The following is a 12,500-nucleotide window of genomic DNA, read 5'->3' as shown; positions in this document are numbered from 1 at the left end:
GGAGATGGGTATATTTGCCGATGACACCACTCTCTATAACAGATATGAGGGGAAAACAAATGAACACATATCCAAGGAAATGGCAGAAACACTAGAGCATGACCTCCAATTCGTAGTGGAATGGGGACAAAAATGGTTGGTCACATTCAATGCTGCTAAGACTAAGCTTGTTTCTTTCAATAACTACAAGAAACCTTCTCTACCACCAATAGCAATGGCCAAGAACACATTACCTGAAAGTACTTCTTTTAAACTCCTCGGCCTAACGTTTACAGGGAATATGAACTGGAATAGATACATTGAGAGCATTGCCAAGGCTGCTGCAAGGAAGGTTTGCTCCCTCTACCGTGCTAGAAAACTACTTACGCCTGACAGTATCCTATACCTCTATAAGGCAACTATTCGCCCATGTATGGAGTACTGTTGTCACATCTGGGCTGGTGCATCTGCTTCTTGTCTCTCGCTCCTGGACAGGGTTCAAAAGAGAGTTGCCAACCTGATAGGTCCTGAACTGTTATCTAGGCTTCAGTCTCTGTCCCATCGACGAGATGTTGCATCCCTCTGCCTGTTCTACAAATACTTCAATGGTGAATGCTCTGACGAACTGCAAACACTTGTACCTCCCCGACGTAACTACCCCCGACAAACCCGACAAGCTACTAAGTCTCATCCCTTTACAGTAGAGATCCCTAGGTGTAAGAAAGCCTTTTACTCCAATAGTTTCTTCCCCAGAACTGCGGGTCTTTGGAACTCCCTTCCGGGATTCTGCTTTCCCAACTGCAACAATATGCAGAAGTTCAAGTGTAATGCGAACAAACATCTTTCTACTCATCTCCCTTCATAATGACCCCGCTAAATAAGTCCCTGATTGTAGCCCCCTGCTTCAAAGCGGCACTGTGCCTTGTTTGGGGTGAAAATTGAATAATATATATATATATATATATATATATATATATATATATATATATATATATATATATATACATAAATATATATATACATATATATTTATTATAACATACAGAGTTCCTTTTGTATAAGAATATAAATATCTATCTATATTTATATTAGTTGTCTAAGCAAAACTCCCCCAAAGCAGCAAAACTAATGTAGGCAAATTTGGGCATATTTTATTGATTTCAAAATATAAGTTCTTTTTTACCAATGGTCATAAGATTTTTATCATAGAAAAGCTTGGAAATTTTAATGCATTTTCGTACACTAGAACCAAAGATATGAGTATTCAATTTGGCTTCGAGTATAGACATATCAATATATAGATATTCCACCTGTTTTTGTCATTTTATAAGTTTGACATATCGGCGACTATTAATCAGAATTCAACAAATGAAGGCTCGTTGGAAAGCTAATGACCTGACTTGTGCCGTGGGTTTTGTGACAGTTGCCCATAAGGTACCACATTATTGTTTCAAAAAGTGTGTGGGGGGGGTCACTTTTCTGTATTAATTTAACGTAAAATAAACACCTACTTTATTTAGGGTCTACTATTTTTTAGGGGTGGTGTTTATTGTGGTTTGGTAGATCAACACAAAACCTAACTTAAAAAACTTGTTTTCGTTAGGTTTTCGGGTGGGCTGAAAATGAATATCGGATTCAAATTTTCCGTAAACAATTATTCAGCAAAAATATTCGCGCGCTTGCGTATACAACTATAGCCACCAACTATAACATAAAGAATTACATGGTTTAATACATGGAAAAATACTTATTTGCGGAAAATTAAAATGGGATATTCGTTTTTAGCAGACCAAAAACCTGTAGAAAACAAGTTTAATAAGGTAACAGACGCCTCACCAAAAAATAAATAAATAAAAAATGGTAGTTATAAAGTCGGTGTTTATTTTACGTTAAATTAATATAGAAAAGTGATTCCTAATTTTTTAAACTATAATTTCTACATATCTTGGAAACTACAGGTTTTCTATGATTTTAACTGTTATTTTCGTTTTCAGCACTCTCGAAAACCTATAATAGTTGTAACTTTAAAGGATATTTTGAGAGTGGAAAGATACTGCACCTTTACCAATATTTCAATCACGGTCATTTGTTTTCCTAGTTTTTCATATGAATTACAAAATCTAATATATAATCGCCTATATGTCGGTCTGTCTGTCGATCTGTCTGTCGGTCTGTTTGTCTGTTTTCTATATTTACAAACTCTATCTCCTCCGAAACTATAAATCGAAGAGCGGCGATAGGGGCTTCAAATGATTGGATTTTTTTACGGGCCGATCTTTTATGAGTCCGTAGCCGGTTAAAATTGTTTTTAAGGAGTCAAAAATGTGTCAACACTGAAAAAAAAATCATTATACATTTTGTACATTCATCTTAGTTTATTTTTAATTTTTAATCAGTTTATATGCGTGTCATGTTGGTACAGTGGTAACGTCACAAGCTTTGAACGCAGCAGTTTCAATTCTAGCTGATGGCACCTAAATACCTTTCTTTTTTTTTGCTTTTAAAAGAATATAATAATGTATACAAAATCTGGACAAATCAAAACATCATATTTAAGCGTATTTTACGCCCTGGCAATGCCGGTCTCCCCCCCCCCAAGCTGGTATCTGATATTTCCCCCAAACCTCTGGTTTTGATAGAGGGAAGACTGAAACTTGCTGCAATGGTTTGAAATGATCTGAAATAACAGCAAGGAAAGACTATTTTGGAAATAGATTACGCTTATGAAAATCTTCAGCATCTTTATATATATTTTTAAAAATATAATTACTTCATATCTTGAAAAATATTCGTTTCCTGGAATTTTAAATATTATTTTCGTTTTCATCACCCTCGAAAACCTACAGTAGTCGAGATTTTAAAGGGTTTTTTGAGGGTGCAAAGATACAGCACCTTTACCGAAACACTGGTAATTTTGGGAGTTCCAAATCTTAGCGACCATGACATGAAGAAATTATGGTTTCAAAAATGTATAAAGATTAATTGAATACTAGCGATATTATCCTAATCGTACCCTATTTCCAAAAAGACGGGGGATATAACATATGAAAAATATTTGGAATCAAGTCTCCCCTTTGCTGTTCTTTCAGACCATTTGAAACCATAGTAGCAAGTTTTAGTATCTCCTTCATCAAGGCCAGAGGTTTTGGGGAAATATATATATATATATATATATATATATATATATATATATATATATATATATATATATATATATATATATACACAATATACACAATTCTTGATAGCGCTTGTTCCATAGCGCAAAATCATTCATTGACTTATTATAGATATCAATGAATTAATATCGATAAATTCATTGATTGATATAATAATTCAATGATTTTGCGCTACGAAACAGCTGCTGTCAAGAATTGAGCATGTCAACTTACTTAAAATAAATTAACGGGAAGATGGTCAACATGTTAAAATTTTGAATATAGATTTTGTCACACACACACACACACACACACACACACACACACATATATATATATAAGAATTCTGCATTAATTAAAATATAATAATGCTTATTTTACGATCGGGCAACGCCGCGCAGCCTGCTAGTATTACGACCAGGCAACGCCGGGCGGCCTGCTAGCATATATATATATATATATATATATATATATATATATATATATATATATATATATATATATATATATATATACACGTTGCCCGGTCCTAAAATACGCATAAATGTATTTGAGTTAATGCAGAATACTTATTTATTATAAAATGAAAATTTACAGGAAATGAACTGTTAAATGAATGTTTGAGAAATGAACTGTTAAATGAATGTTTAAGAAATGAACTGTTAAATGAATGTTTAAGAAATGAACTGTTAAATGAATGTTTAAGAAATGAACTGTTAAATGAATGTTTAAGAAATGAACTGTTAAATGAATGTTTGAGAAATGAACTGTTAAATGAATGTTTAAGAAATGAACTGTTAAATGAATGTTTGAGAAATGAACTGTTAAATGAATGTTTGAGAAATGAACTGTTAAATGAATGTTTGAGAAATGAACTGTTAAATGAATGTTTGAGAAATGAACGCAACGTTAAATTCTTTTTAAAAAATAAAGTTAAAAAAAAGGAAAGAAACTGAGACACGTGTATGCGTGTATTATGTTTTTCTTCTATACACCTCATTTCTGGTAAGTGAAAAAAATACTCGAGCTGACGAAAAGATAGTGTGTCAAATACAATACCCATTAAACCAGCTAGACACGCTTTTTAAAACTATTTTCAAACCTACTTATTCTTAATATAAGTAATTTGTCATGTGAACGATTCACGCATGCGCATTCATGAAACAGTCGACAGACAGCTAAAAATATGATGACCCCCCCTACGTATCCATTTTTCGATTTTCACGCCTAAGCAGCCCTTTTTCGGATTAAAACTAATATATGAATACCTTATATAGTAAATTTAAAGTCTGTAGACCAAAAATTCGTTGAGTATATAGGTTGAGAAGTGTCCTCAAACGTATTCTCATTTATATATATATATATATATATATATATATATATATATATATATATATATATATATATATATATATATATACTAGCCTGGTTACCCAGCGGTGTGTGTTGAGCAAAAAAAAAAAAAAAAAAAAAGTGGTAGTAGGAAGGCAGGCTCGAACCCGTGACGCGAAAACGGAAAAGAAAGTGAAAGAAAATCTGACGTCTTGCCCCTACTCGATGACGCGACCAGAAGTTCGGAACGTTAAAATTAGGCAAAGTCAATCTAATCCACACGATGACTTGCAAAAATGGCACGCAAAAATTCGACCCCTCTTGACAGTGAAGGAATTAATGTTTTTGGCCAATTTTTCCGTATTTGTCGCTCGAGACGTCGAGATTAAAAATGATATCGATCTCGTGAAAAACCGTCGCCTCTGCCGAAAATTTTAGGCATGCATGCATACATACATACAAACACATACACGCATTTAAACAGACAGGTGAGATTTATATTATAGACTAACCTGGGTGCCCGGCGTTGCCTGGATGTTTGGAGGTGTGTGTTGAGCAAAAAAAAAAAAAAAAACTTTAAGTGGTAGTAGGCAGGCAGGCACTGCGAAGGAGGAAAAGAATGTGAAAAAAGCGACGTCTTTGCTTTTGCACCCATCGCAAACTGGAAGCGACATAGGTTTAAATTAAAGCTAGTCAATCGAAAAGTGATGACTTTCGAAAATATCGGCGAAAAAAGCGACTCCTCCCTGTAGCAAAGTGCCCAGTTAAGGGGGAAGGATTTAATGTTTTTAGTCAATTTTTAGGTATTTGTCGTCCGAAGGGCTTTGCTTCAAAACGATATTGATCTCGTGAAAATCTGTCGCCTCTATCGAAAGTTTTAGGCAGGCATACATACATACATACATACATTTAAAGAGACAGGTGAGATTTATATTATAGAAGATGTGTATATATGTGTGCGCGCGCTCGCTCGCGCGCGCGCGCGTGTGTTTGTATGACTCGCTTAAGAAATAATCACTCATTCACAAGAAAAACAAAGTTGCTACCTTTGTTTAAAAAAATGGTGAAACTCTACACAATGTCTTTGTTTGATGGCAAATAAAGTTATTAAAAGCGTCCGTGTTGTTTAGTTCTTTTATTCCAAGAATTCCGGAGATCCTTTGAAATGTCCGTGTCGTATTCTTTCCAGATTCAGTCAAAAAATAAACATAGACATCAAACATGCCGCAGTCCATCTGGGATCGCCGATCCGAATTCTTGAGGCTCGCCGTCGAAAGAAGAAACCGATAACACAACTTGGTGGGTGGGGCTGCGTTCGGCTGAATTTTGCATAGAACACGAACACGAACACACACACACGAACACACACACACACACACACACACACACACACACACACAAAAAAAAAAAAAAAAAAAGGTCCATTCTTAAGATACGTCCATTCATAAATTACGCCCATTCAATCTGCGTGTGAAAATGGACTTAAGTTTTTTTGTTTTCTTTAATTTTTGAGATGAGGATTGATAATTTGGAATATTTGGATTATTCAAACTACTGTTCTCATTTTTATTGTTATTATCGCAAGGTATCGGCCGATGTAAACGTCGGCCATCTTCACGTGTATCTTGTCGAATTCGTGAATATATGTCAAATCCGTAATGGCGCGTAAAGTAACAAGTAAGGTACTAAGTACATTCAGTTTTCAGTTCCTCTGCTACAAAGAATGTTGGTTTAACATCTTCCCTAATTCTACATGATCAAATGAAAAAAAGATTAATTGGTCGCATAAAAAAAACGACAAAAACATTTTATGTTTCTGAATTTTGGAGATGAGGATCAATAATTTTGCATTATTTTGGTAAAACATTTTTTTATGTTTGCAAGTTATTTACGTCTTCAATATATCGTACTGATGAAATACGGCATTTATCCTTCCCAACCGTGCAACCGACGCATTGGTCGCAATTAATTCTCTCTTTCCTTATCTTCGGTGATATTTTCGCAATATTTCGGCCGGCGTAACCTCAGTCCTACGTACTTAAACTTCTTTCTTATTTAAATCAAGAATCTTTTTTTGGTCGAACTCGGGAATTTCTGGTCATACTCGGGAATTTTTGGTCGAACTCGGGAATCTTTCTTTTTTTTTCGAATTGGAGAATATTTTTTTTTGTCGAACTCCGGAATCTTTTTTTTTTTTCTCGAACTCTGCAAACTTTTTTTTTTATTGAACTCGGGAATCTGCACGAGATTTCAAATAAAACTCTTTACTCAATCCACGTAGATAGCATTGCATTTCAAACGGAAGCGTGGAAGACGATTGAAACCTAAGAACGACAAACCGACAGTCATTTTGACGGACAGATAGAACCTCTAATACGGATGTCTATACAGAATATGATTATGATAATTAGAAACTAAACGTGGCAGACGGGCGAAAATTGCATTACGACGTACGTACAGAGCCTCTTTAGAGATGCATAGACGTACCTAATTTCAAATGAGTCTATTTAATCTATGCGATGAAAATGCTATTTGAAACTGAATCCTGATTGGTCGACTGGCTTACAGACAAGCAAAGCTTTTCAAGTTGATAACACCACACCAACGAATAAAGTGAGGATGTCTCATTGTTGACACAAAACAGGGTAACTATATCAAGTGCAGGTCGAATGATTGTGGAGTGAGGTATTTGTTTTGACATTTCTGGTATTCGTTTATTTTTGAATCAGACTGACATTCAAGAGTACGATTTGGTTTGATTTTGGGATAACTGGTTTGTTTTACGGCGTAACAACCCCTTTCGGTTTATTTCGTGCCAGTTTCGATCATTTCGATAAAAAAAATCACACTTCAAGTTCTTTATATCTTCAAATATTTATTGATGGTGTTTCGTTTAGGTTGGAGTCGCTGAATAACTCAATCTCCTGTTATAGCGGTTCCATCCTCCTTCCCGAATTTGACTACTGTGCACTTTTAAACTCATCCTCGAGTGGCCTATGGGCCTTGATAAGTGGTAATATATATAGTTTCTACAATATGTATATATATATATAACAAAATAGGTTGGTGTCGCTGAATAACACATCCTCCCGTTAAAGTTGTTCCATCCTCTTTCCCAAATTTGACTACTGTGCACTTTTGAACTGTCATCCTCGAGTTGCCTATTGGCCTTGATAAGTGCTAATATAGAGAGAAGAGAAATATAGGTTGAGAATTGTTCATGTTTTATCCCTAGCGTAGGTAATTTACAGCATGTATATGAAATTGTTTTACCTTAGGGAGAAGAGAACAGGTAATATACAACATAAATACCCTATATATATTTTTTTGTTGTTTTACGGCATATCAATCATTTTCGGGTCATTTGATGCTGAATCATATTAGTTTGGCTCAAGTTCTTTATATCTTCAAATATTTATTCATAGTGTTTCTGTGTCGCTGATATCTGCCAGCAGTGAGCTTCTGGCGACGAGCATCCTCAAAGGTAACAATAGCTTTGTGGACATTGGCTTGCCAGTTCGATCGTTCACTATCACATTCCTCCAATTACTTTGGTCCAAGCTCTCACCATTGTATACATCATCAGCTATGTCATTGTAGTGTTTTTATGACCATGGTTTTTAGTTCCATTATGACGTTCTCTGTACAACAAGTGCCTTGGCGAGCATTTGAAAACATAGCCTTTTCTTATAGAGTGGCAGAGCAGAAGCAGTAAGTTATCTGTGTATCTATCTATTTATCTTTTCATCTATCTGTTACGAGAAAGGTCTTTAGATAAGTAAAAATGAGATTAGATAGACCGAGATTCGAACCTCGTAAGCAAGGTTCAGGAATAGGGTCAGAAATGAAATTTTTGCATTGTTCAGTTTTCACATAAAATAGTTTAGATATGTTGTTTGAAAAGGAATTTGATTGTTCAATTCTTTTTATGAAAACTGAATTAAAATAAGGTCTTTTAGAAGAACGAACAGTAGCAAATCTAAATATGTTGAAAAATAAGTTAGGTCGAAAAATAGGTTAGAAAAAATTTATTGTCTGCAAAAGTGGTTTGGAAACGTGCCAAAGTATGTTTAGGCCACGTGAGTTCTCCACGAGGTCCAGCACATTTTGGACATGCGTATGACGTCATGGCAGAAATGAATTCTCAATATAGGAGCTAGAGTCGAAGAAGAGTTGGACAAACGGGAGAGAGAGTTGGAGAGACGAGAGACAGAAGTGATATCGTCAGAGAAGCAAGATCCCCCTTTGGAAGCGAGCGAAAGGTAAGAAGGTTTTAATCATGTAGTCGGCTTTGAATTCCTGGAACCATCATCACTGCAAGCGGCCGAATGTAATAAAAGAACACATCATATTCTGTAACTGTGTCTTCGTGTTGTGTCATTCTTCAACAATTAAAGGAAGTGAAACATCCTTTATATGAACATTGTGTCCACTCATCGTTATAATGAACTTTGTGTATAAACCATCTAAGTAATGTGTCCCCTCTCTATCATAAGTAGTGAATGTCCCCTCCTGTTTTATAAGAAGTGATAATCCTCCTTTCTAAATATATGCTATAAGAATCTACAGAACTGTATAAATGTCTCTCCTTCCCCTCATCAAGATCTACCCCCTCTCTCTCTACGAATGCCCCCTATTGATCATATCTATCTATCTATCTATCTAATTATTTATCTTACTAGAGTTGTGTGGACAAGAGATGTGAAACCATGTTCTGACAGGTTATCAAAACACGTCAAACTGTGACCTAGTCAAGTTTGCATCGGAAGGTATCCAAACAAATGATCGGAAGTTGACATGTCGCATGTCACGTGTTCCAGTTTGCTGAAGCATCGTTAACTTGGATTGAAGACCCCAAGAGGAACAGACGGCTAATATGGGTCTTCCCATAAGGGGGGGAGAAGTCTCAGAATGGAAATATTAAAGACCCACCCCAAGCCAAAATCGTCGATGACTCCTCTGCTAAAAAGACTATCTCTAGAATACGGTCCTAAATGATATTTCAAAGTGAGAAAAATATCAAACAAAAATTTTAATTAAAAAAATATTAACTGGTATTTGTTTAGTGTCATATGTTATTTTATTAATATAAAATAACGTATGACACAAAACAAATACCAGTTAATCTGCGTATAAATGTTAAGTATCTTGTTGCTAAACAATTGGTAAAAATGTTTTCAAAAGAATGACCCAAATATGTTTAAACAACATAAAAGAAGCAAAAAACGTTAAAAAACTAAAAATCAAATAAAATCAATTACAGACTATGAATAGGCAAAAATCCAAACTCTAAATGCACGTTCACAAAAAAAAAAAAATTGTAAACATCATTTGAGCTGCCAAAATAACTGTTTCAACGTGGATAACCAAAACAAATTTAAAGGTCAATAAACACTAACAAACAAAGAATAAAATAAATGTGAAAGGGCTGTATTTGGGGGCTATAGCAATGCCGTTTATGAAAACGGTCTATGCAGTAAAATAAACGAGGATGAAAATATTGAAGGAATTTCAAAATTTTAAATTAGACATATTTATTTCGAACATAACATGTCGTATAAGATGATATGTGTGTGAACTTCTACACAGTTTCGAGAAAAATCTCCTTTTCACAGGAAGATAGGAAGTGTAATTGAAAATTATTGAAATCCCTACAATATTGTCATCGTTATTCATGTCACTACATAGATCCTTCCTATACACTGAATTGCTATTGCCTTCAAACACAGCTCTCTCACAGTTTGAACAATGCTTCTGTAGCGTAATGGTTACATGTCAACACTCGAGACCCACACATTGTATGCAGACGGTCGCAATGAAACAAAAACAAGGAAAGAATTCGACTCACTTTTTTCAATTGAAACAACAGACATTTATTTACATGTACTACCAGAATAACGCACTGTCTATTTGTTTAAAAGTCTTCTCATACTTTAATTTGCTTAACGAGTCTTTGTCGTATCGAACACATGGCACTCTGTCTTTGTCCAGCCATTTTAGGACACGTCCTTCCATGTCACTCGCGGGCTACGTGTGGCCCTCCTCTATTTCCGATTTCCCAGGTCTCAACTACGTCTTGAATATGTTTCGAATACCTCTTTCTCTGAACACGTGTTTTATTTTTATCTCTGCTGTCCCAGCGCGCAGATAGCTTGGTCATTTGCATATGACTGCTGATGTTAATATACGCGCGTCCGCGCTCTGTTACACTTAAAGCAAACTAAAAAATCCTCCTAAGGAAATGAATATTTTCATTATAATTTTATTAATACTAATATTTTATTTTGGAAATGGTATGGATAAGAAAAAAATCCATTTCCGCTTTAGCTACTTAAGTTTGAACAGATTTTCAACAGATGCGACATATTTCAACGTTCGTTGAAAGTAATTCCGTTCATTTTTTATTTATTTATGACACTTTCCGATCCACGAACCAGTGCGTGTGGCTATACAATCCCAAGAGTGGCGGACGAGTAGCACTTTGAAAACGCAAGCTCTTTGAACTTTAGAAAAAAACTGCCCAGTTTGTTGTGAATGAATGAGTAGTTGGATAAAGAAGGGGATATTTAAAGACACAGACACACACAGACCTACACACACACACAGACCCCCCCACACACGTGTACAGCTGGAGGACAGCTACTACACAATACAACACGATGCAGTGCGTAAAATGAACCATCGGTGAAAAGTTGAACATCGAATGCAGTAGCAAGTCCTGAGAAACATTTACCAGAGAAAACAGTCGGAAATAAGTCATGCACCATTCACTATGATTGCAATTCCTATAGCTGCATACCTAGAAAACGGAGCTATTAAACCTGACATAGGTATATGAGACAAGGAGAAAAAAAAGCAACAGAGTTGAGCAGGAAAAGTTGACGAAGGTCGGTGGTACGATATAAAAAGAAATTGGAAACTTAGGAAGATCTTATTCATTCCAGTAATTACAGGCGCAACTGGACTCATGAAAAAGAATTTAAAAAACTACATGGACAAATATACCCGGCGAAACAAGTGCCAGAGAGATGCAAAGAATTGCACTTAAAAGGACGTTTAGAATCTTAAAAAGCTCTTTTGGTTTGTAATGTATGATAGAGCAGGCGAACGTCTGTCATCCGGTAAGATGCCCCATCCCCACCTAAAACAAAATCATGAGAACATTTAAAAAAGAGTGTACATGCAGATTTATCTGACGAGATCGGCAGGATAAGTTTATTGTCCTGTCGATTGAAACAACGTGTAATGATTCAAGCAAAAAAAAAAAATCCCCGAGGTTGAAATAATGAAACACACACACACACACACACACACACACACACACACACACACACACACACACACATATATATATATATGAAATTGGTATATTTAGGCAGCATTTTTTCATTCAAGCAAATATTATTAAATGCAACGGAGACACCATGCTTTATGATTATTTTTTTAATTTTTCGATTTTCCGTATAATCTTCTTTTTTTTACTATTAATCTGCACTACAAAAGTACCCTTCTATGACCCCCCAACGACAACATATATACTCAAATAGACGGAGTGGCAATGAAAGTTAATTCTACATGGCTGATTTGGAGAACAAAATATTTATAAATAATATAAAGCCTCCCCCCCCCATATATGTACGCTGCGTTGACGACATTCTTATTTTAGCTGAAAATAATGAAATGACATACCAACTAGAGTGCCTTTTAAAAAAAACTCAATCTTTAAATTTATAGTAGAGTTGAATAATAATAATACAATTTAATTTCTTGATGTCCTTTTTGACACGTCCAATAATACTTTTAACAGCTCTGTATACAAAAACCAACGAGCATAAACTCCAACTTCCTGAACTTTAAAAGTGAGTGCCTACAAAGATACAAAATAGCCATAATAAAAAATTTATTAAATCGCACTAAAATGATATCATCTACAAAAAAAGAATTACTTATTGAAATAAAAAAAAACATTAAACAATTAATCATCAACAATCATTTTCCTAATTACATTGTTGATGAACAAATAAAACGAAT

Source organism: Euprymna scolopes, chromosome 29, assembly GCF_053919585.1.
Source record: "Euprymna scolopes isolate OS-2025 chromosome 29, ASM5391958v1, whole genome shotgun sequence".
NCBI classification, from domain to species: domain Eukaryota; kingdom Metazoa; phylum Mollusca; class Cephalopoda; order Sepiida; family Sepiolidae; genus Euprymna; species Euprymna scolopes.
The sequence above is the reverse complement of the archived record's forward strand: the minus strand, read 5'-3'. Positions refer to the sequence as shown.